The following is a 26,614-nucleotide window of genomic DNA, read 5'->3' as shown; positions in this document are numbered from 1 at the left end:
TTTGAAACTGCATCAAATGGCCAGTGTAGATGTGGCTGAGGCTTCCGGGACAGTTGAAGGGCCACAAACACAAAATTTTAGAATTGGAAGGGACCCTAAGAGGCCATCCAGCCCAACCCCTTTCCTGCCATGCAGGAAGACACAATCCAACCACTCCCGACAGATGGCCACCCAGCCTCTGCTTAATGCACATACCCTCCCGCAAAAAAGAAAGCCAAGGGAAGTCATGGTACCCCTCTATCATACCTCACCTGAAATACTGTATCCAATTCTGGGCCCCACAATTTAAGAGAGATGTTGACACTAAGCTGGAAGTTGTCCAGAGAAGGGCCACTAAATGGGTCAAATGTCTGGAGACTATGAATAATCCCTCTTAGGTGCAACTTAAAGAGCTGGGTCTGCTTAGCCTCCAATAGAGAAGGAGAAATGAGAGCCATGTTTAAATATTTGAAAGGCTGTCATAAGGAAGAGGGAGCAGGCTTGTCTTCTAGGAGCCATGAGTTCAAATGACAGGAAAGGCGATTCCACTTGAACATCAGGAAGAACTTCCTGTTTGTAAGAAGAAGAGCTGTTCAACAGAGGAACTCTCTGCCTCAGGGTTCAATGGATGTTCCTTCTTAGGAGATTTGTCAGCAGAGGCTGAAAGGCCATCTGTTGGTGTACTTTGAGTGTGCTTTTCTTACGTGAAGGCAGAAAGAGGTTGGACTGCATGGCCCATGTCTCTTCCAACTATATCAGTATTATTCCCTTGCGAAGCAGGACTGCTGACCGAAAGGTTAATGGTTTGAGCGGGGTGAGCTCCTGTCTGTCAGCTCCAGCTTCCCATGTGGAGACATGTGAGAAGACTCCCACAGTATGGTAAAACATCTCAGTGTCCCCTAGGTAACGTTCTTGCAGACAGCCAATTCTCTCACATCAGAATCATAGAGTTGGAAGAGACCTCATGGGCCATCTAGTCCAACCATATTCTGCCAAGAAGCAGGAAAATTGCATTCAAACCACCCCCGACAGATGGCCATCCAGCCTCGGATTAAAAGCTTCCAAAGAAGGAGCCTCCACCACACTCCGGGACAGAGAGTTCCACTGCTAAACGGCTCTCATAGTCAGGAAGTTCTTCCTCATGTTCAGATGGAATCTCCTTTCTTGTACTATGAAGCCATTGTTCCACGTCCTAGTTTCCAGGGCAGCAGAAAACAAGTTCGCTCCCTCCTCCCTATGACTTCCTCTCACGTATTTATACGTGGCTATCATGTATCCTCTCAGCCTTCTCTTCTTCAGGCTAAACATGCCAAGCTCTTTAAGCCACTCCTCATAGGGCTTGTATCCAGACCCTTGATCATTGCAGTTTCTCAAGCCGCTCCTGACGCAAAAAAACATTCTTATTGTTGTTATTATTGCTATTGCTATTATAATCAGTATTATTAGGTAAAGGTAAAGGTTGTCCCCTGACATTAAGTCCAGTCGTTTCCGACTCTGTGGGTTGGTGCTCATCTCCATTTCTAAGCCGAAGAATGGAAATACATCCTGCATATCAGATAATAATAATAATAATAATAATAATAATAATTATTATTATTATTATTATTATTATATAGGTAAAGGTTTCCCTTTGACATTAAGTCCAGTCATGTCTGACTCTGGGGGTTGGTGTTCATCTCCATTTCTAAACTGAAGAGCCAGCGTTGTCTGTAGACACCTCCAAGGTCATGTGGCCGGCATAACAGCATGGAGCGCTGTTACCTTCCCGCCGGAGCGGTACCTATTGATCTACTCACATTTGCATGTTTTCGAACTGCTAGGTTGGCAGAAGCTGGGGCTGACAGCGGAAGCTCATGCCGCTCCCCGGATTCGAACCTGCGACCTTTCAGTCAACAAGTTTAGCAGCTCAGTGCTTTAACCCACTGCGCCACCGGGGGCTCTTCAGTATTATTATTATTATTATTATTATTATTATTATTATTATTGAGGCTACATGGCCATCTGTTGGGGGGGCTTTGATTGTGCTTTTCCTGCCTGGAAGAAAAAGGGGGTTGGACTAGATGGCCCATGGGTTTTCTTCCTACTCTATGATTCTGTGATTCTTTTTGAAGATGCCAGAAAGGAAGGCTTCGTGGCTCGGCTTTCCGAAGCCCGGCCAAGGGAGGAGAGGAAGCAGGCGGGGGCCGCACCCAAAGGCAGAGGGCGCACCCAGAGCCCCTCCTGCTCAATAAGGAGGAGAATCGACAAGGAGGAGAATGAGGAGCAACCCCAGGCAAAGCAAAGAGGAGGGCCAGGAGACAGGTGTGGCCTCTGTCCACCTCTCTGCAACCTCCGCTTCACCTTGGAGCCACCAGCTTTTGCCAAAAGTGGAAGAACACAGAGCTGCCGGGGCGGCTCCTTCTGCTCCTCCCTTGCATGCCAGGCCTTGCTTGCAGAACCAGTGCTACCCGTGGAGAGAGAGATAGGAAAGAGAAGAGGAGAAGGGGGCACATTATTATTATTATTATTATTATTATTATTATTATTATTATGAGCCGTCCCCTGCCACACATAGCTGTGGCCCACATGGTGGTTCTGTATGGGAGGTTTGGCCCAATTCTATCGTTGTTGGGATTCAGAATGTGCTGTGATTGTAGGTGAACTATAAATCCCAGCTACTACAACTCCCAAATGTCAAGATTCTATTTTCCCCAAACTCCACCAGTGTTCACATTTGGGCATATTGAGTATTCGTGTAGAGTTTGGTCCAGATCCATCATTGTTTGAGTCCATAGTGATCTCTGGATGTAGGTGAACTACAACTCCAAAACCAAAGGACACTGCCCACCAAACCCTTCTAGTATTTTCCATTGGTCATGGGAGTTCTGTGTGCCAAGACTGGTTCAATTCCGTCGTTGCTGGTGTTCAGAATGCTCTTTGATAGTAGGTGAACTATAAATCCCAGCAACTACAACTCCCGAATGTCAAGATTCTATTTTCCCCAAACTCCACCAGTGTTCACATTTGGGCAGATTGAGTATTTGTGCCATGTTTGGTCCAGATCCATCATTGTTTGAGTCCACAGAGCTCTCTGGATGTAGGTGAACTACAACTCCCAAACTCAAGGTCAATGCCCACCAAATCCTTCCAGTGTTTTCTGTTGGTAATGGGAGTCCTGTGTGCTAAGTTTGGTTCAATTCCATTATTGGTGGAGTTCGGAATGCTCTTTGATTGTAGGTTAACTATAAATCCCAGCAACTACAACTCCCAAATGACAAAATCAATTTTTTGAGTGATGGTCACTACTTGGGTTAGTAGGTGTCTTGCCAAATTTGGTGGCAATTCGTCCAGTGGTTTTTGAGTTATGTTAATCCCACAAATGAACATTACATTTTTATTTATATAGATGATGATTATGATTATGATAATGATGCCAACCTAGCAGTTCGAAAACATGCAAATGTGAGTTAGATCAATAGGCACCGCTCCGGTGGGAAGGTAACAGTGCTCGATGCAGACATGCTGGCCACATGACCTTGGAGGTGTCTATGGACAAAGCCGGCCCTTCTTCTTAGAAAAGAGCACCAACCCCAGAGTTGGATACGACTAGACTTAATGTCAGGGGAAAACCATGCAAATGTGAGTAGATCAATAGGTACCACTCCGGCGGGAAGGTAATGATGCTCCATGCAGTCATGCTGGCCACATGACCTTGGAGGTGTCTATGGACAATGCTGGCTCTTCGGCTTAGAAATGGAGAAAAGCACCAACCCCCAGAGTTGGACTCAACTAGACTTAATGTCAGGGGAAAACCTTTACCTTATATTCATTGAAAAACTATAGCAAAATGTACTGCATGATGTCCCTCCCTCCAAAACAAAGTTTGTGCAGTTTAATAATCTTTCTCCATGTTTTTATGATAGAACCAATTAGGAAATGACATGTATAACCCAGGAACAAAAATCATGTTACATAGTGTTGTAATAATAATAATAATAATAATAATAATAATAATAGTAATAATAATAACAACAGCAACAATAATAATCTATATAAATAAAAATGTAATTTTTTTTTTGTGGGATTAACTCAAAAACCACTGGACGAATTGACACCAAAATTGGACACAAGACACCTAACAACCCAATGTATGTCCTTCACTCAAAAAATGATTTTGTCATTTGGGAGTTGTAGTTGCTGGGATTTATAGTTCACCTACAATCAAAGAGCATTCTGAACCCCACTAATGACAGAACTGGGGCAAACTTGGCACACAGTTCTCCCATGATCAACAGAAAATATTGGAAGGGTTTGGTGGACAGTGTCCTTTGGTTTTGGAGTTGTAGTTCACCTACATCCAGAGATCACTGTAGACTCAAACAATGATGGTTCTGGATCAAACTCTACACGAATACTCCATATGCCCAAATGTGAACACTGGTGGAGTTTGGGAAAAATAGAATTTTGACATTGGGAGTTGTAGTTGCTGGGATTTATAGTTCACCTACAATCTCAGAGCATTCTGAACCCCCACCAACAATAGAATTGGGACAAACCTCCCACACAGAACCCCCATGTGGGCCATAGCAACGTGTGGCAGGGGACGGCTAGTGATAATAATAATGACAGCAACAATAACAACAACAACACTGCCAGTGGAAAAACTTTGGCCACTGTTTCTTCTCATCGCCAGTGACCCCAGTTGGCTGGGCTCAGGCTGCGCTCCAGATCCAATTCCCTGGAACATTTGAAACAGGATCCCTGCCCTGTCCATTCGTCCAGCTGTAGCTATCTCCAACCCTTGCAGACACACAAACTGCTTCCGTTCCTCTTTTGCAAGGCTCTGGTGAGAATGAAGCATGGGCCAACCGATTGATTTATTGCAATTTAGATGAAGATTTTCTTCTGGTGGCTGACAACAAACGCAAAGCAAAAGTGGCTCGCTGCAACCATTTGCAAGCCAATGGCATAGTTCTGTTCGCTCTTCTAAGGGCTTTACGCTCTTCTAAGGGCTGTGAGTAGATCAATAGGTACCGCTTTGGCGGGAAGGTAATGGCGCTCCATGCAGTCATGCCGGCCACATGAACTTGGAGGTGTCTATGGACAACGCCGGCTCTTTGGCTTAGAAATTGAGATGAGTGGCAACACCCCAGAGTCAGACATGACTGGACTTAATGTCAAAGGGAAACCTTTACCTATATTTATTATTGTTGTTATTATTATTATTATTATTATTATTATCTGATATGCAGAATGTATTTCCATTCACTGGACCAAATTTGGCACAAAAACCTGATACGCCCAAATTTGACCGGAATGGTTGGGTTGGAGGGGGGGATTGATTTTGTTATTTGGGAGTTGTAGTTGGAGGGATTTATAGTTAACATACTGCAAGTTGTTTTTGGTGTGAGAGAATTGGATGTCTACAGAGACATTGCCCAAGGGACGCCCGGATGTGTTACCAGCCTTCTCGGAGACTTCACTCATGTCCCCACGTGTTAGAGCGGACAGACGGGAGCTCATCCCATCTCACAGATTTGAACCAGCAACCTTCAAGTCAGCAACTCTACCTTCAGGTCAGCAGTCCAGCCGGCACAAGGGTTTAACCCATTGCAGCACCACAACTCATGCAATAAAATACACGTATTAAAACATACCCATCAATTTTAAGTTGTGAGACTGCATTTCATCAGTGCATTTTAACTCTGCGTATCTTGTATTTATTTTAATAGTGTGATATCTCATTTTAATAATGTTGCATCCCACTTGGAGCCCCAGGGAGAGATGGGTAATAAAATTATTATTATTATTCAACAGAAAGGAGGAAACCATGAAAATGAACAAAATCTGGCTACAAGTATTAAAAAAAACTCTAGAACAGTAAAACAGTAAAATAACAAAGGGGAAACAATCTGGGACATCTAATCACCTCTCAACAAAAGATTGCCCCAGGCACTGCCAGGCCATCAAATGCTAATCATCAAGGTGGGTCAGTTGAAACATTCACACCTAGCTCCAGCAGACAAGAATCCTTTGTCCCATCCTGCTCATTCCACAGATATATAAACCCATTTTTTCTAGTTCCAACAGACCTCACTACCTCTGAGGATGCTTGCCATAGATGCAGGCGAAACGTTAGGAGAGAATGCCTCTAGAACATGGCCATAGAGCCCAAAAAAACCTACAACAACCCATTATTATTATTATTATTATTATTATTATTATTATTACATATAATGATGATGGTGATGATTTTTTTAAAATTTATATCCTGCTTTTATTTATTTATTAACGATATTTGTATACTGTTCCTCTCGGCCCAGAGGCGACTCGGAGCTGTTCACAAATCGTCAACAATTTGATGCCATAACAATTAAACAGTAAAAACAATCAAGAAATTCTATTAAAAACAACAACACATAGTATAAAAATATTAAAAAATATAAAAACCGTACACAAGAAACTCAAATATATACACAAAAACACAAGGTAGAAAGATCAACATGGACTGAATGCCCCACCATAGGAGCCCTTGGTGGTGCAATGGGTTGAACCCTTGTGGCAGCAGGACTGCTGACCAAAAGGTCAGTGGTTTGAATCCAGGGAGCGGGTGAGCTCCCATCTGTCAGCTTCAGCTTCTCATCTGGTTGACATGAGAGAAGCCTCCCACAGGATGGTAAAACATCCAGGCATCCCCTGGGCAACGTCCTTGCAGACAGCCAATTCTCTCATACCAGAAGCGACTTGCAGTTTCTCAAGTTGCTCCTGACACTCTTCAACATTGAAACAGCCATGTTACATAAGGAAATGTGGACATCTAGCCAGTTCTGGGGACACATCATACCCAGAAGCAACGAAAGAGTGCTTCCCTTCCGCTCTTGACAAGCCTTATCTTGCCACCAGATCCCTTTCCAGCCATGAATATTTCATGCCCTGCGCTTGCCAGGAGCCTGGTCCCGCGGCCCCTTCTCACCAGTTCCTCCCAGTGCAACCAGAATGTAAAACTAGATTGCTAGGCCAAGGAGGAGATCTTTGCATAAGTTTCCAACCTTCGTAACATATGACCTGTCTGCCGAGAAAGCTTGCTCCCAAAATGTGTTGGCTAAACAAGGCTCCGGACCCTAGTTTGATTCTCTTAAATCTCCTAATGGAGATTTATAGCAGGTAAATGTATAGCCTTGTGGACATTGCAGAGCAGGAATGGGGTCTGATTCGTCATCGAAAAGCCCAAGCCATCTTGCAAACTCTGGATGCATCTACATCAACCTGGGGGTCGCAATCCCTGGGGGGGTTGTAAGGGGGAGACAGAGGGGTCACCAAAGATAATCAAAAAACACAATATTTTATGTTGGTCATTGAGGTTCTGTGTGGGAAGTTTGGCCCAATTCTATCGTTGATGGAGTTCAGATTGCTCTTTGATTGTTGGTGAACTATAAATCCCAGGAACTACAACTCCCAAATGTCAAGGTCTATTTTCCCCAAACTCTACCAGTGTCCACATTTGGGCATATTGAGTATTTGTGCCAAGTTTGGTCCTGATCCATCATTGTTTGAGTCCAAAGTGGTCTCTGGATGTAGGTGAACTACAACTCCCAAATGTCAAGGTCTATTTTCCCCAAACTCTACCAGTGTCCACATTTGGGCATATTGAGTTTTTGTGCCAAGTTAGGTCCCGATCCATCATTGTTTGAGTCCAAAGTGATCTCTGGATGTAGGTGAACTACAACTCCCAAATGTCAAGGTCTATTTTCCCCAAACTCTACCAGTGTCCACATTTGGGCATATTGAGTTTTTGTGCCAAGTTAGGTCCCGATCCATCATTGTTTGAGTCCAAAGTGGTCTCTGGATGTAGGTGAACTACAACTCCCAAATGTCAAGGTCTATTTTCCCCAAACTCTACCAGTGTCCACAATTGGGCATATTGAGTATTTGAGCCAAGTTTGGTCCCGATCCATCATTGTTTGAGTCCAAAGTGGTCTCTGGATGTAGGTGAACTACAACTCCCAAACTCAAGGTCAATGCTCACCAAAACCTTCCAGTATTTTCTGTTGCTCGTGGGACTTCTGTGTGCCAAGTTTGGTTCAATTACATAGTTGGTGGAGTTCAGAATGCTCTTTGATTGTAGGTGAACTATAAATCCCAGCAACTATAACTCCCAAATGACAAAATCAATACTCTTCCCCAACCCCACCAGTTTGGATCAGGATCATGGATCAGGTCCAAACTTGGCACAAATACTCAATATGCCCAAACGTGACCACTGGAGGAGTTTGGGGAAAACAGACTTTGACATTTGGGAGTTGTAGTTGCTGGGATTTATAGTTCACTCACAATCAAAGAACATTCTGAGCTCCACCAACGAGAGAATTGGGCCAAACTTCCCACACAGAACCCCCATGACTATGCTGGCTTTTGTATTGGATCACACGTCGGACATTTCCCAAGTGTCTAGCACCGTGTGATGTATCGGCGAGTAATGCATGCAGATCCCAGTAGGGTGGTCTTTTGCAGATGACAGGTGGTAATTTTGCCAGCACCGATTGTTTGTAAGTGCAGACCAAGGTCTTTAGGCACTGTACCCAGTGTGCCGATCACTAGTTGTGTTTATTATTATGTTTATTTATGCACTGCTTTTTCTCTACACAAAGGAGACTCAAAGTACCTATGACACTATTCTATTATTATTATTATTATTATTATTATTATTATTATTGCATCTCCTTTGTTGGGGAGCCCCCGGTGGTGCAGTGGGTTAAACCCCTGTGCCGGCAGGACTAAAGACCGACAGGTCGCAGGTTTGAATTTGGGGAGAGGCAGATGAGCTCCCTCTATCAGCTCCAGCTCCTCATGCGGGGACATGAGAGAAGCCTCCCACAAGGATGATAAAAACGTCAGATCATCCAGGCGTCCCCTGAGCAACGTTCTTGCAGACGGCCAATTCTCTCACATCAGAAGCGACTTGTAGTTTCTCAAGTCACTGCTGACACAACAAAAAAAAATCTTTGTTGAGAGAAAAAAAATGGATATAAATAAACACATTAAACATAATAATAAGAAACATAATAGCACTATGTTGCATAATTTTTGTTCTTGGATTACAAATATCATTTCCTAATTGGTTCTATTATCAAAACATGGAAAAAGTTTATTAAATTGCAAAAACTTTGTTTTCCTGGGACATCCTGGTATAGCACAGTTTGTTCTAGTTTTTCGATCAATATTTGAGTCTCAACCAAATCAACCTAGCTTGTAGCAGCCACAGAAACAAAGGTTTTGGAGTTTAACAACTACTTTCAAAGTAAGGACTGCACAATTAAACAGGAAATAATACTTTCAAACCAGGAACGGTTTTTGTTTTTCAAATTTTGTTGCATAGTGTAATTCCCAGGATTCCACAGCAGTGAGCCAAAGCAGTAAAAGTGGGTCCAACCACATCCATACTTGCATCACGGATGATGGGGTGGAAGCAGTGCGTTCTGTAGTGTTTAAATGGTCAAAACATCTGAGTTTTGTCAAGCAACACGATGCTGGCTTGCATTGCGAGGAAAGAGGGAGCGGAGCTAGGCCTCCACCCTTCAGACCCTCCCTTTTCCCTTCACTATAGCTCTCTCTGTGTGTGTATGCATGTGCACAGGCCCCCTCCCCGCTCACAGCTGTGACCTTCCCAGCTCTGTGTCACCGCTCTGCCTCCTGGCACCAGAGGAAGGAACGCAGAGGAGGAGGAGGAAGAGGAGGAGGAGGGAAGCAACCACGGCTTGCAACAGAGCTCTCTCAGCTGAGGACTGGAAGGGAAGGGGAGCATGATCTATGCACCTGCAAAAGGGGCCTAAGACCCTCTTTCCAGGAGGAAATGCAGCTGAAAAGCTCCGATGGCTTGGGTGCCCCTTGGAAGGACGTCACTGCGAAATGCCTTTTGGACCACAAATATTGTTAGTCCCCCTAAACCAGTGTTTCTCAACCTGGGGGGGTCACGAGGGGGTGTTAGAGGGGTCCCGAAGACCATCGGAATATACAATATTTTCTGTTGGTCATGGGGGTTCTGTGTGGGAAGTCTGGCCCAATTCTATCATTGGTGGGGTTCAGAATGCTCTTTGATTGTAGGTGAACTATCAATCCCAGCAACTACAACTCCCAAATGTCAAGGTCTATTTTCCCCAAACTCCACCAGAGTCCACATTTGAACATATTGAGTGTTCGTGCTAATTTTGGTCCAGATTTATCATTGTTTGAGTCCACAGTGCTCTCTGGATTTAGGTGAACTACAACTCCCAAACTCAAGGTCAATGCCCACTAAGCCATTCTAGCATTTTCTGTTGGTCATGGGATTTCTGTGTGGCCAGGTCTGATTCAATTCCATCATTGCTGGAGTTCAGAAAGTTCTTTGATTATAGGTGAACTATAAATCCCAGCAACTACAACTCCCAAATGACAAAATCAATCCTCCCCCCAACCCCACTAGCATTCACATTTGGGCATATTGGGTATTTGTGCTCAATTTAGTCCAGTGAATGAAAATCCATCCTGCATAGCGGATATTTATGATTTATGACAGTAGTAAAATGACAAGTATCAAGTAGCAATGAAAACAATATTATGGTTGGGGGTCACCACAACATAGGGAACTGCATTAAGGGGTCACGGCATTAGCAAGGTTGAGAACCACTGCCCTAAGCACACCCACAGGGATGGTCAAGCTGGGTTTGGCCAATGACCCTTCATAAGCACAACCACAAACTTCCAGCACATGGAGGAAGTTGGGTTGTGTTTCCATGAGCGCAAAGGAGGGGTATAAATAAAATAAGTCACCAAAATAAATGAATTTATCATATGGGGAAAGCATGCAAAGAACTGGGCAAGCTAAGCAAGCAATAGGGTGGGAGAAAGTGCAAGAGAAGGTAAATTTCAACCAATCACCGCCACCTGCCATTATCATCATCATTATCGTCAATGTCACCATCATGGTCATGGTCATTATCAAACAAAACAACTGCTACTTGCTACCAAGTGACAAGGAGGAGCAGAAACAAGGGGAAGGGAAAGGAAGGGAAGAGAAAAGAAAAGAAAGAAATAGGGAAGGGAACAGGAGGGAAGGGAAAGGGAAGGGAAGGGAAAGGGAAGGAAAGAAGCAGGGATGGGAACAGGAGGGAAGGGAAGAGAAAGGAAAGGGAACAGGAGGGAAGGGGGGGGGAAGGGAAAGAAAGAAGAAAGGAAGGGAAGAGAAGGGAAAGAAGAAGAGAAGGGAACAGGAGGGAAGAGAAGGAAAAAAGAAAGGAAGGGAAGGGAAGAGAAAGGGAATAAGAAGGGAAGTGAACAGGAGAGAAGCAAAAGAGAATGAGAAAGGAAGGGAACAGGAGGGAAGGTAAGAGGAATGGGAGAGAAGAGGAGGGAAGAGGAGGGGAGGGAAGAAAAAGGAAAGAAGAAGGGAACAGAAGGAAAGGGAAGAGAAATGAAGGGAAGAAGAAGGGAAGGAAACGGGGGAAGGAAAAAGAAGAAAAGGGAACAGGAGGGAAGGGAAGAGAAAGAAAATAAGAAGGGAAGGGAACAGGAGAGAAGCAAAAGAGAATGAGAAAGGAAGGGAACAGGAGGGAAGGTAAGAATGGGAGGGAAGAGGAGGGAAGGGAAGAAGGAGGAAAGAAGAAGGAAAGGGAACAGAAGGAAAGGGAAGAGAAAAGGAAGGGAAGAAGAAGGGAAGGAAACGGGAGGGAAGAGAAGGGAAAGGAAAAAAGAAGAAAAGGGAACAGGAGGGAAGAGAAGGAAAGAAGAAAGGAAGGGAACAGGAGGGAAGGGAAGAGAAAGGGAATAAGAAGGAAAGGGAACAGGAGAGAAGCAAAAGAGAATGAGAAAGGAAGGGAACAGGAGGGAAGGGAAGAGGAATGGGAGGGAAGAGGAGGGAAGGGAAGAGAAAGACAGGAAGGAGGAATGGGAGGTAAGAGGAAGGAAGGGAAGAAAAAGGAAAGAAGGAAAGAGAACAGAAAAAAATGGAAGAGAAAAGGAAGGGAAGAAGAAGGGAAGGAAACGGGAGGGAAGAGAAGGGAAAGGAAAAAGAAGAAAAGGGAACAGGAGGGAAGGGAAGAGAAAGGGAAGGAAAGAAGGGAAGAGAAAGAGAAAAGAAAGGGGAATGGGAAGGAACAGGAGGGAAGGGAAGAGAAAGGGGAGGAAGGAAGAAGGGAAGGGAACAGATGGGGAAGGGAAGCGAAAGGGAAGAAGGAGGGAAGATAACAGGAGGGAAGGGAAGAAGAAGGGAAGGGAAAAGGAAGGGAGGGAGGAAAGAGAGAGGGATGGGAAGAAAGGAAGAGGAAAGAAAAAGAAATAGGAGGGAACAGGTGCAAATCGAAGAGAAAGGAAGGAAGAATGAAATGGTACAGGAGGGAAGAGAAGGAAAAGAAGATGGGAAGGGAACAGGAGGGAAGGGAAAAGAAAGGAAAAGGAATGGAAGAGAAAAGGAAGAGGAATGGAAGAAGGGGAGTGAACAGGAGGGAAGGGAAGAGAAAGGGAAGGCTGGCCTGGCCCTATGGCCTTTCAGAGGCCATGTGGGGTCACAATGGCACAGCCGCAAGAGGCTTATCACAACCAGTAAGGGGAGCGCAGCCTGCTGCCTGCTAATCTGGGCCACCTTCCACCTCCTGAGTTCCCAACGCCTTCGGCAGAGAGGGAGAGGCAGGGAAACTCTGGCCTGTTACAGGCACGCAGCCTCTCCTCAAGCCAGCCTGGATGCCCTTGCTCAGTTCATCTGAACGCAGAGGAGAAGCCGAGCGGAAAAAAAGGTTTCTCTGCACCAAAGATGCACAGGCTGCAAGGATTCGACAAAACCGAGGCCATGCTTGCAGCCCCCCAAAAAGGCAGCCCAAATGAGAGGCAGAAGGGATGCTTTAAACTACTTTTGAGATGGTCAGAAACCCTGCTCCCTGGCTTTCAAGAGCCTCTATGGGACAAGATGCATTTTTCCATTCAGGATGAGTTTTACAGCTGCAGGACGCTTTCTATGCAAAAATATACTTTTTTTTTCTGAGCAAAAGCCACAAATGCTTCAGAGGGATGAAGGGCCAAGCTGCCACTTTCCCAAAGAAAAGGGGAGTTTGGGGTTCAGGCCATAGCCAGTCAATGATGTAAAATGCTTTTCTGCTTCCAAAATTGTAAGGATGGTGTTGATTGTATTGTCGAAGGCTTTCATGGCCGGGATCACTCAGTTCTTGTGGGTTTTTTCGGGCTATATGGCCATGTTCTCTAGAACATGGCCAGATAGCCCGAAAAAACCCACAAGAACTGAATGGTGTTGATAATTATTATTGTTGTTGATATCCGACATTTTCTCTCTAAAAAGATACTCATTTGAGTACAATTTAAAATCCACAAATATATCAACATTATAACAGAATTAAATGTCATTGGTTTTAAAAAAATTCAGTAAAAATCCATAAATATATAGATAACCATAACAATAAGGCACAGGTCCTACCAAAGCTCAGCTGCTTCCATTCTAACCACCATTTTTCCATCCGCTCCTCTTCTCTCAACAAAGGGAGATGATGGAGGGTGCATCTACACTACAAAATTAATGCAGTTTCATGCCACTTTAACTTCCATGGCTCAATGCTGTAGAATCATGGGAGCTGTAGTTTTAAAAGGCCTTTCACCTTCTCTGTCAAAGAGTGTGAGTGCCTCATCTAATTTCCAATCCCAGGATCCCATAGCATTGAGTTAAAGTGGTGTCAAACTGCATTAAATTCTACAGCATAGATGTAGAATTTAATAGGTTTCTAAATCTTTGTGTGATATTGTCTATATGTGAGTTATATTAGTTGTATTGTTTAATTGCTTATTGCTTGTTGTTTTTATTGATGTGTTGTTGGACTTGGCCTCATGTAAGCCGCTCCAGGTCCCTTGGGGAGATGGTGACGGGGTATAAATAAAGATTATTATTATTATTATTATTATTATTATTATTATTATTATTGGGTTGTTGTAGGTTTTCCGGGCTATATGGCCATGTTCTTGAGGCATTTTCTCCTGACGTTTCGCCTGCATTTATGGCAAGCATCCTCAGAGGTAGCTGTTTTGCTGTTGTAATTTTAGAGTTTTTTAATACTGTTAGCCAAATTTTGTTCATTTTCATGGTTTCTTCCTTTCTGTTGAAATAGTCCACATGCTTATGGATTTCAATGGCTTCTCTGTGTAGTCTGACATGGTGGTTGTGAGAGTGGTCCAACAACAACAGAAAATAAACAATGTATTGTCGAAGGCTTTCATGGCTGGAATCACTCAGTTCTTGTGGGTTTTTTCGGGCTATATGGCCATGTTCTAGAGGCATTTCTCCTGACGTTTCACCTGCATCTATGGCAAGCTTCCTCAGAGGTGAGGTCTGAGGAAGCTTGCCATAGATGCAGGCGAAACGTCAGGAGAAATGCCTCTAGAACATGGCCATATAGCCCGAAAAAACCCACAAGAACTGAGAAAATAAACAATCAGGCACATCAAATCACCTCCCAAAGAAAGATTCCCCCAGGCACTTCCAAGCCATGAAGTGCTAATCAAGGTGGTCAGTTGAAACATTCACACCTAGCTCCAGCAGACAAAAGTCCTTTGTCCCACCTTGGTCTTTCCACAGATATATAAACCCTTTTTCCTAGTTCTAACAGACCTCACTACCTCTGAGGATGGTTGCCATAGATGCAGGCGAAACGTCAGCAGAAAATGCCTCAAGAACATGGCCATATAGCCCAGAAAACCTACAACAACCCAGTGATTCCGGCCATGAAAGCCTTCGACAATACATTATTATTATTATTATTATTATTATTATTATTATTATTATTATCTGAGTCAATGGAGTAGTTGCCGCCAGAGGCGGCCCTAGGTAATTTTCAACGGTAAGCAAACAGTATTTTGGCGCCCCTCCCCCCCAACCAATCACTGATATATATTTTATGTTGGTCGTGGGAGTTCTGTGTGGCATATTTGGTTCAATTCCATCATTGGAGTTCAAAATGCTCTTTGATCGTAGGTGAACTATATAACTCAGTAACTATAACTCGCATACGTCAAGGTCTGTTGTCCCCCAAGAGCGCCCCTGGGCAAAATCAACTATACTGCAAATGCTTACTTTGCATAATGAGTTGAGCCGCCCCTGGTTGCCACCCAAAGGGTTGTTCCTGGCCCAACAAGGAATCCATGGGGGAACCCGATTTGGGTGGACTGCAATTCCCAGCATGCCTCTCCATTGGAAAATGATGTCTGTAAGGCTGCTCGGATTTGCAGTTCCACATCATTCGGAGGGCCAGGAAGTTCCCTTTTCTTGCAACGCAAAGCCCTCCAGCTATTATGTTCTTCCCTTACGCAGACAGTTAACAGCCTCCTGCTAAAGCCACTTCATTTACCCAGGTGAAAAATGGACATCTATACTATATATATACACACCCATCCCACCCCAGCAAAACACAAAAAGACCAGGCAAATGGCACTCAGGGGGACTTGCTGTAATATAGCCATATGCTGCATTTATATTCAGTGGTTTGAGATGTTTCCCATATAATCTCTGCAATAAGTCTCCTGAATCATCCCATGACACTGTGGCAGTGGCCCTGGGGGCGGATTGGGACATATGAGCGCCCTTAAACATCATCTTTGGGCCCCTGAATATGCAACACTCAGCCCTGCAGTTGTTTGAGACTGCAACACCCAGAATCCCTTTGGATGGGAGTCCCAAGCCTCTCATCGAATGGCCCTCAAGGTCCGATGCAACACTCAGCCTCCTCCAGGTGTTTAGTCTGGGTTTTATTCCAGACTTGATGGGAAACCCATCCCAAGTTGCTGCACTCAAAGGCCCCCCAAAGAGGGTTCAGCACCTTGGAAAGCTCCTTGGAAAGCCTGAAATCAATCAGTGGAAACCCTTTCAGTTATTCCAGGAAGCAAAGGAAATCTGTGGGATCCTAGGATGCATAGTCTCACACTAAAGTGAGTCCCACAGCAAGAAGTAAGTGACAGAGTGGGGATTCTGTGCTAAGCAAGGCCTTGGTTTGGGCCAATAAGGAAGGTGAGCAATTAGAGCTGCACAGCCAGAACTCTCCAATTTGTGTGTGTCTAGGGCTCACTGTGTAGACTGGCTTCATTTCGCAACACAGCCATTCAGTTCTATTATCCAAACAGAGCTCAACCAAACCATTCTAAGAGATACGGATACATATTTGCATTAATAACGGAATGTATGGGGACACGGCACAGCTTCTTTCATTTATGTTTGGGAAAATTTATGCTTTCGAAGGTAAAGACGTCCATGTCCTCATGATAATCAACACTATAAAGCCCAGTTCCAGGCCTTTGCAGGGAGGTTTCCATCAGTTTGGGTGTCTTTTCTGTCAAGAATAGGAAGGCAACTAAAAGGATCAAAGGTCTGGAGCACAAGCCCCATGAGGAGCGACTTAAAGATCTGGGCATGTTTCGCCTGAAGAAGAGAAGACTGAGAGGAGACATGATAGCCATGTATAAATACATGAGATAAAGTCATAGGGAGGAGGGAGCAAGCTGCCCTGGAGACTAGGACACAATGGAACGATGGCTTCAAACTACAGGAAAGGAGATTCCATGTGAACATTAGGAAGAACTTCCTGACTATGAGAGCCGTTCAGCAGTGGAACTCTCTGCCCCGGAGTGTGGTGGAGGCTCCTTCTTTGTAAGCTTTTAAAAAGAGGCTGGATGGTCATCTGTCGGGGGTGATTTGAATGCAATTTTCCTGCTTCTTGGCAGGGGGTTGGACTGGATGGCCCATGAGGTCTCTTCCAATTCTATGATTCTATGAATAGACTGCTACAACACACTCTACATGGGGCTGCCTTTGAAGACTGTTCAGAAGCTTCAAGTAGCCCAATTGGCAGCAGCCAGATTGCTCATCTGAGCATACAACTCTCCTGTCACGTCAACTCCACTGCTTGCCAATCTGCTACCAAGCACAATTCAAAGTGTTGGCTTTAGCCTAGGAAGCCTTAAACCAGTGGTTCTCAACCTGGGGTCCCCAGATGTTTTTGGCCTACAGCTCCCAGAAATCCTAACAGCTATAAACTAGCTGGGATTTCTGGGAGTTGTAGGCCAAAAACATCTGGGGACCCTAGGTTGAGAACCACTGCCTTAAACAGTTCTGGCCCAGCTTACCTGTCTGAACACATCTCCTCTATGAACCAGCCCAGATGCTAAGATATTCTGGGGAGGCCTTGCTCTCAGTCCCACCTCCTTCACAGGTGTGACTGGTGGGGATGAGGGACAGGGCCTTCTCGGTGGTGGCCCCTCAACTGTGGAACTCCCTTTTCCTGTGATATCAAAGCAGTTCCTTCCTTCCTGTCCTTTAGAAAACCTGGCTATGGAACCAAGAATAATACAGTGCAATAGGCAGCTATGAAGTAATTGTAATATTATTGGAATGGCTTCTGGATTATGATTTCGGGTCTCTGTGTTATGTTTGCAACAGTTTATTTAATGTATTGCTATGTTATGGTTTGTATTGATTTTCATGTACAATGAATATAGCATTTGTATGTTTATGTTTATTGTGGGATTGAATGATTGCCAATTTGGAAGCCGCTCTGAGTCCTCTTCGGGGTTGAAATAGCGTGGGGTAAAAATACAGTAATTGAATAAATGTATACACATAATGAAAGTGGAAATCTGTATGTGTGTATGTGGCAGAACAATACAATATTTGAACTGAAGAACAATTTTAACCAATATCAACTTAGCAGTATTTCAGTGGCAAGTGTGGTAGTCTGCTTTTGGCTGATGAGTCACGTTAGTTAGGATTGTTGTTGTTTTTGTTGTTGTTGTGTGCCTTGAAGTAGTTTCAGACTCAGAGTGACCCAAACTCTAAGTGTTTCTCAACCCTTCCTAATGCCACGACCCCTTAATACAGTTCCTCATGTTGTGGTGACCCCCAACCATAAAAATTATTTTGGTTGCAACTTCATAACTGTCATTTTGCTTCTGTTATGAATGGCAATGTAAATATCTAATGTGCAGGATGTATTTTCATTCACTGGACCAAATTTAGCACAAATACCCAATACACCCACATTTGAATACTGGTGGGGTTAGGGGAGGTTTGATTTTGTCATTTGGGAGTTGCTGGGATTTATAGTTCACCTACAATCAAAGAGCATTCTGAACTCCACCAACGATGAAACTGAATCAATCTTGGCACAAAGAACTCCCATGACACACAGAAAATACTGGAAGGGTTTGATGGGCATTGACCTTGAGTTTTGGAGTTGTAGTTCACCTGCATCCAGAGAGCACTGTGGACTCAAACAATGATGGAACCAGACCAAGTTTGGCACGAATACTCAATATAACCAAATGTGAACACTGGTGGAATTTAGGGAAAATAGACCACAATATTTGGGAGTTGTAGTTGCTGGGATTTATAGTTCACCTACAATCAAGGAGCATTCTGAACCCCAGCGACAATAGAATTGAGTGAAACTTCCCACAAAGAACCCCCATGACCAACAGAAAATGCTGTGTTTTCTGGTGGTCTTTGGTCACCCCTCTGACATCCCCTCACAACCCCCCCCCCCAGGTGTCCCAACCCCCAAGTTGAGAAATGCTGCCTTAAGGCCATCCAATCTAATTCCCTTCACCAGAGCAGGAAAACATAATCAAAGCCCTCCTGACAAAATGCCCTCAAGGTCTGACTACTTACTGCCTTGGGGAATCCTCAAATCAACACCTAGCATACACATAGAGAGAGCTGGCTTCTTACTGCCTGGGGGAATCCTTTGTTGGGAGGTGATTAGCTGGTCCTAATTGTTTCTTGTTTGGAATTCTCCTGTTTTTGAGTGTTGTTTTTTATTTACTGTCCTGCTTTTAGAGGATCATTAGGATGCCTTCCCAAATCAACCCCTAGCATACGCATACACACACACACACACACACACACACATACAGAGAGCTAGCTTCTTACTGCCTGGGGCAATCCTTTGTTGGGAGGTGATTAGCTGGCCCTGATTGTTTCTTCCTCTGTTTTGGAGGGCTGTTCTTTAATTACTTTCCTGATTTTAGAGGATCATTAGGATGCCTTCCCAAATCAACACCTAGCACACACACTCACACATACAGAGAGCTGGCTTCTTACTATCTGGGGGAATCCTTTCTTGGGAAGTGATTAGCTGGCCCTGATTGTTTCTTCCCCTGTTTTGGAGTGTTGTTCTATATTTATTGTCCTGATTTTAGAGGATCTTTAGGATGCCTTCCCAAATCAACACCTAGCATACACACACCTTCTTACTTCCTGGGGAAATCCTTTGTTGGGAGGTGATTAGCTGGCCCTGATAGTTTCTTGTCTGGAATTCCCCTGTTTTGGAGTGTTGTTCTTTATTGACTGCTCTGATTTTAGAGGATCATAAGGATGCCTTCCCAAATCAACCCCTAGCATACACACACACATACAGAGAGCTGGCTTCTTACTCCCTGGGGGAATCCTTTGTTGGGAGGTGATTAGCTGGCCCTGATTGTTTCTTGTCTGGAATTCCCCTGGTTTGGAGTGTTGTTCTTTATTTCGAGGACAAATAAGATTATCCTGGAAGACTATCCTATTCGGCCAACAAGGGATCGCCTAAGTAAGTAAGTAAGTCTTTATTTACTGTCCTGATTTTAGAGGATCATTAGGATGCCTTCCCAAATCAACACCTAGCATACACACACATACAGAGATAGAGCTGGCTTCCTACTGCCTGAAGGAATCCTTTGTTGGGAGGCGGTTAGCTGACCCTGATAGTTTCTTGTCTGAAATTCCCCTGGTTTTGAGTGTTGTTCTTTATTTGGAGGACAAATAAGATTATCCTGGAACACTATCCTATTTGGCCAATGAGGGATCGCCTAAGTAAGTAAGTTAGTCTTTATTTACTGTCCTGATTTTAGAGGATTATTAGGATACCTTCCCAAATCAACCCCTAGCAAACACACACCTACAGAGAGCTGGCTTCTTACTGCTTGGGGGAAATCCTTTGTTGGGAGGTGATTAGCTGGCCCTGATAGTTTCTTGTCTGGAATTCCCCTGTTTTGGAGTGTTGTTCTTTATTGACTGCTCTGATTTTGGAACTGGGCAGGATGAGGGGGAAGGGGAGCCAGAGGAGGAAGAGAGGGGGGGCCAGGTCTTGCCAGGTGGAGGAAGGACCCCCCCCCCCCAATCCCACTCCTTGTGCCCTAACCTTCAAGTCCTTGCTGTGACCCCGCCCCCTTCCCTCCTTGCCTGCTGTCAACTCTGCAGCACCTCCGCCCCGCCCACTTGGAGTGGGCGTGGTTCCCTCCCCTCCCTCCCTCTCCTCCCCCTCCCCTCCCTCCCCTCTGCAGGAAGTGCTCTCCTCCCCCCACCGAGGAAGAAGAGGAGGAAGAGGAGAGGAAGAAGAGTGGAGCTTGCACCTTAAAGGAAAGGGAGGGAGGAATAATTGATCCCAAGGATTGGAAGGAGATGCATTGCTTTCTCTGATCCACCCACCCCCACGCACACCCACCCACCCCATCTCCGCGCGTGGACTCACTTTGCGGGACCCTGGAAGCAGGCGGGGAGCAGCCCCTCGGTGGCGTGGCTCCTCTCTCTCTCTCTCTCTCTCTCTCTCTCCGGCGCCCTCCTCCTCCTCTTCTTTTCCCGCCCCTCCCTCCTGGCCCCACCCAGAGGCCCCACCCTCCTCGGGCTGTCACTCAGGCGAGGGGCGGGGCGGGTGGGGCCACCTCTGCTGCCGGGAGGGGAGGGGCAGGAGTCGCGCCTCCGCAGGCCACGCCCCCTCCGCCTGGCCACGCCCCTTTGGGCTTGGCTCCCAGGTGAGAGGCAGGCAGGGAGGGACAAAGGGGAGAGACAAAGGGAAAGGGAAAGCAGAAGGGGGCAGGCACACGTCTGAATGGCTCAACTCACATGCGGGTTTGGAGGGAGGAAGAGGAGCTGAGCCACAGACAGAGGAGTCCACTAAGCCAGGCAGCACCTGCAAAGGGGCGTGGCCTCCCGGGCAAAGGGGCGTGGCCTCCTGGGTACCTTGGAGGAGTCTGGGCAAGTTCTTGGGTGCAACTAAAAACTCTGCTGGTGGGTCCCATCTGCTCAACATAAACCCATCCATAAAGCCATCCTGTATGATTATCACGGCCACATCATGAGGAGACAGCAAAGCCTGGAGAAGACAATGATGCTGGGGAAGGTGGAAGGTAAAAGGAAGAGGGGCCGACCAAGGGCAAGATGGATGGATGGCATCCTTGAAGTGACTGGACTGGCCTTGAAGGAGCTGGGGGTGGTGACGGCCGACAGGGAGCTCTGGCGTGGGCTGGTCCGTGAGGTCACGAAGAGTCGGAGACGACTGAACAAATGAACAACAACAATGATTATCACAATTATTACTATCATAATGTATTATCATCATTATTATTTTCATCATATTATTACTATCATCATCATTAGGTTCTTGTGGGTTTTTTCGGGCTATATGGCCATGTTCTAGAGGCATTTATATATGCCTCTAGAACAGGGGTCCCCGAACTTTTTAAACAGAGGGCCAGGTCACAGTCCCTCAAACTGTTGGAGGGCCGGATTATAATTTGAAAAAAAAAAACAAACATGAATGAATGCACACTGCACATATCTTAATTGTAGTGCAAAAAACACTTTAAAATGAAGAACAAATATAAACTTAGTCGTATTTCAATGGGAAGTGTGGGCCTGCTTTTGGCTGATGAGATATGATTGTTGTTGTGTGCTTTCAAGTAGTTTCAGACTTAGGTTGACCCAGAGCAAGGGCCAGGTAAATGACCTTGGAGGGCCGGATCCAGCCCCCGGGCCTTAGTTTGAGGACCCCTGCTCTAGAACATGGCCATACAGCCCGAAAAAACCCACAAGAACCTAGTGATTCCAGCCATGAAAGCCTTCGACAATACATCATCATCATTATTATCATATCATCATCATATCATCATCCCAAATACCTGGGAGTCACTTTGGACCATGCTCTGACCTACAAGAAGCACTGCCTGAACATCAAACAAAAAGTGGGCGCTAGAAACAACATCATACGAAAGCTGACTGGCACAACCTGGGGATCACAACCAGACACAGTGAAGACATCTGCCCTTGCGCTATGCTACTCTGCTGCTGAGTATGCATGCCCAGTGTGGAACACATCTCACCACACTAAAACAGTGGATGTGGCTCTTAATGAGACATGCCGCATTATCACAGGGTGTCTGCGTCCCACACCACTGGAGAAATTACACTGCTTAGCCGGTATTGCACCACCTGACATCCGCCGGGAAGTAGCAGCCAATAGTGAAAGGACCAAGGCAGAGACATCTCCAGCTCATCCCCTGTTTGGGTATCAGCCAGCACGTCAACGACTTAAATCAAGACATAGTTTTCTTAGATCTACAGAGACACTCGCTGGAACACCCCAGCAAGCAAGAGTCCAAAAGTGGCAGGCCCAAACCCAGCACCTCAATTCATGGGTGATACCAGATGAGAGACTCCCCCCTGGGCACACAGAAGACTGGGCGACTTGGAAGGCACTGAACAGACTGCGCTCTGGCACCACGAGATGCAGAGCCAACCTTCAGAAATGGGGCTACAGGGTGGAATCCTCGGCATGCGAGTGCGGAGAAGAACAAACCACAGACTACCTGCTGCAATGCACCCTGAGCCCTGCCACATACTCAATGGAGGACCTTCTTGCGGCAACCCCAGAGGCACTCCAAGTGGCCAGATACTGGTCAAAGGACATTTAACCAAATACCAAATTTGCAAAATGTGTGTGTGTGTTTTTTCCCTTTTTCTTTTTAATCTGTGTGTTTGTTTTGCTTTGTTAGAATTGTAATACAATGGTTGCTGATGACACGATAAATAAATAAATCATATTATTATTATCATCATTATTATCATATTACTATCATTATCATCATATTATATCAATATTATATCATTATTACTATCATCATTATTATAATCATCATATCATCATTATTATTATATCATATTATTGCTATCATTATTATCATATTATTATCATATTACTATCATCATTATTATCATCATATCATATTATCATCATCATTATTATATTATTACTATCATTATTATCATCATATTATCATCATTATTATTATATCATATTATTACTATCATTATTATCATATTATTATTATTATCATCATTATCATATTATCAGGACAGTAAATAAAGAGCAACACTCAGAAAACAGGGGCATTCCAGGAGGAAACCATCAGGGCCAGCTAACACAATTCCCAACAAATGGAAATGAATAAAAGAACCCATTGATGATGATAATGAATAAAATCTGACCAGCAGTATTAAAAAACTCCAAAATCCTTTCTTGGGAAATGATGATGATGATGATGATAATGATGAAGGTATCGATAATAAATATGATGATAATAATATGATGAGAGGATTATGGAGGTAGGAAATGTGCATGTGGCCAGCGAGTCCTGGCCTATCATATTATTTTCATCATTATGGGTTCTTGGGTCCTTTTCAGCTCACATATGACAGCATGAACTAATACAAATCTGTAGGTCATTGAGTCAGTCCTTCAGGATTTTGGGAAAGTGGGTGTTATTGTCATGCATTTCACAGCATATAGTTTCACAGCGCTTGGGGGTCTCTGTTTGGCCCTTGGATATTATATCCAGGGCTTGAATTTGGGGTCTTTTCTCATATCAAAGGCAAATTGGAGTCGCTTCTGGTGTTGAAATCATGGAGGAATTTAAAAGGATCTGGCCCTGAAGGAGAGACCCTGCAGACCCACCAAAAAGGGCTCGCTACAATGGTGAGCAAAGAGAAGCCCAATTTAAAAGGTTTCTCCTAAGTTCCCAAAAGAAATCTCACCAAAGTTGAAGGAAGCGCCACCGAGATAGTTTTATTGCGATTCAGCTGAAAAGGATGCAAAGCAACAATATTTCGCCAAGCTAAGCATAACATGTGTACAAATAAAAGCCTTTTTTATACAGAAACAGGGTTGCCATGTTTGAATCTCCCATTCCCCGCCCCTCTGCCAGCTCGACGATGATTGGCTGGTGCTCTACAGCTGGGAGGAGGCTTGGCTACCACCTGAATGCCTGGGCCAATCGCTGGGCTTCTGCCGCCTCGGCGTCCTGACGAATCAGGAGAGAGGGAGGCGGGTCAAGAGAGAAACAATGAGTTCTTGAGAGGATTATGGAGGTAGGAAATGTGCATGTGCCCAGCGAGTCCTGGGGCCTAGAAGCTAGCCATTCCTATTGTCATTGAGTGGCTGCAATGAACATATGTTTGGCGATCCTGCCAAGATCCGGATCTTTCCAGTGTGGAGATATGGGAACAATGGGGAACTTTGGCTGAAGTCTTTAGTGAAAGAAAAGTTGAATGGGTGACAGATTAGGACGAGGTGCGGCTTTCCGAAGGCCCCCTCCATCCTATTGAGATATGATCATAATTGCCAAATGATCGCTTCCTCTGGGGGACCAACTACGAGCCCAGAGGTCACGATCCCTTTCTATTGTCCATGCAATTGTGTCTTTGATAAGGGTGTTTTCAACTGAAGATTTCCTCCTTTCCAGGGTCACGCAGGTGTGGCTGCCTTGTGTTTTTATACATATAAAGGGGAATTGGGCAAAAGGGTCAGGAAAAAGTCAGATACACAGGAATATAGAAATTATGTTATAGAAAACATACCCACTTATCCCTCCCACCAGAGTCCCACAGAAGTTCAAGAGAGCACATAAGTGTAAAGGGAGGTGGTTTCTCAGTAATAAATGTGCTACCTTCTGCTATATATGAAACCTATGGCATAAAACCTTGATTAAATGTACACAATATCTAACATGGGAAGGGTCCTTGTTGTTGTTAGTGTCTTGGCAAATAAACCAAGGTTTAACCCTTATTATCCAGTTTGGTGTTCTTGTCCTTAGCAAAACTAGTAAGTTACTGTCTTTTTTTGGTGGGAGGGGGTCATGTTTGACTTCAGTATGAGAGAATTGGCCGTCTGCAAGGACGTTGCCCAGGGGACACCTGGATCAGTTACCATCCTGTAGGAGGCTCTTCTCATGTCCCCGCATGGGAAGCTGGAGCTGACAGACAGGAGCTCACCCTGTCTCACGGTTCAACCAGCATAAGGATTTAACCCATTTTGCCACTGCGTAGGATGCATTCAGACATAGCCTTTCTTGAGTTTGCAATGAACAGTGAAGTTAGGAGACAATGCCATTCCACAGGAGTCCACAGAGTGGCAGTGCAGCTTCAAAAACAGTGTTTCTGGGATTTGTAGTCCATACTGGGGAATGATGGGAGCAACCAGCACAAGAGACTGGTCTCAAGCATAGTTGCGGCTCTTTTGGATAGTCATGGCTGAAATAATTGGGATCCTAGCTTTGGTCCAATTTAGCAAACCTCTGGGGGATGTGTTGATGCAAAATAAATCCATGTCTCAGGAGGAAAACAGATTTCAGAATTCGGCAAACATTTCCAGAGCAAGAAATGAGATGACTCTCAGACTGGCCCTTGTTTAATATTATTATTATTTATATTCCCCACTTTCACTCCATCCATCTCTCCTCTCGAGTGAAAGGCATTGAGGGAATGTTACTCCACTTTCTCGTCCCCACTTCTCCCAGTTCATGGAATTATGCAATATAGGCTTCGTGTGGCCTGCTTTTAAGTGCCACCTGTTTAATTTGATCATTTTGTAATGCAATGGATACACAAGGGATTTCCACCCCTAAATGGAACTGAGGATATGATAAATGAACGAGTAAAAATGCCACGTTAAGAGTATTTGTTTAGACAACTCATGTGAATATGCAAATACATCTCATATGCATATGGAAATAATCTCATGCATATGAAAAAATAGTTACTCCAAAACCCATAACACTATGTAACATTTTTAAAATGTTCTGTTCCTGGTTTGAGAGTTATTTTCTGTTTAATTGCATGGCATTTACTTTGAAAGTATAGTCTCACTTATCCAACATAAATGGGCCAGCAGAACGTTGGATAAGCAAAAATGTTGGATAATAAGGAAGGATTAAGGAAAAGCCCATTAAATGTCAATTTTTTTCAAATTAAGAACCAAAACATCATTTTTTATAACAAATCATCAGGAAAAAGCAGTTCAATACACAGTAATGTTGTGTAGTAATTACTGTATTTCCAAATTTAGCACCAAAACGTCACAATGTATTGGAACAAGTGTGGATCCGGGTGGAAGGCAAACTGTGTTGGATAATACTGAATGTTGGATGAGCGAAGGCTGGATAAGTGAGACTCTACTGTAGTTGTTCTAGAAGCATGGGCAACCTTCAGCCCTCCAGGTGTTTTGGACTTCCAATTCCCACAAAGTTTGCCCATGCAAACTATGTTAAATTGGTTAGGACTTGATGAGATATTCACTGAATGACTATAGCAAAATGTGCTGCTAGATGTCACCCAGAAACAAAGTTTTGGCAAATAAATAAACTTTTGTGTTGTCGAAGGCTTTCATGGCCGGAATCACTGGGCTGATGTGAGTTTTCTGGGCTGTATGGTCATGCTCCAGAAGCATTCTCTCCTGATGTTTCACCCACATCTATTTATTTATTTATTTATTAGATGCACTTATTGACCGCCATTCTCAGCCCTTACGGGCGACTCATGGCGGTGTACAGTACACAT

At 44.5% G+C, this 26,614-nt stretch overlaps 1 protein-coding gene across 1 annotated transcript in view; it reads right to left on the bottom strand.

The window, feature by feature from the left end:
• The window catches only part of KLF8 (KLF transcription factor 8), a 54,754-nt gene extending 34,165 nt beyond the window's left edge, over positions 1–20,589 (bottom strand). The window contains exon 1 of the mRNA XM_060756146.2: positions 20,478–20,589. The gene's annotated coding sequence lies outside the window, so the exon portion shown is untranslated. The remainder of the gene's footprint in view (positions 1–20,477) is intronic.
• Between the last annotated feature and the right edge of the window lie 6,025 nt (positions 20,590–26,614).

Source organism: Anolis sagrei, chromosome 10, assembly GCF_037176765.1.
Source record: "Anolis sagrei isolate rAnoSag1 chromosome 10, rAnoSag1.mat, whole genome shotgun sequence".
In the NCBI taxonomy this organism is placed as follows: domain Eukaryota; kingdom Metazoa; phylum Chordata; class Lepidosauria; order Squamata; family Dactyloidae; genus Anolis; species Anolis sagrei.
Note: the sequence above shows the minus strand (reverse complement) of the source record. Positions and strands in the feature narration are given on the sequence as shown.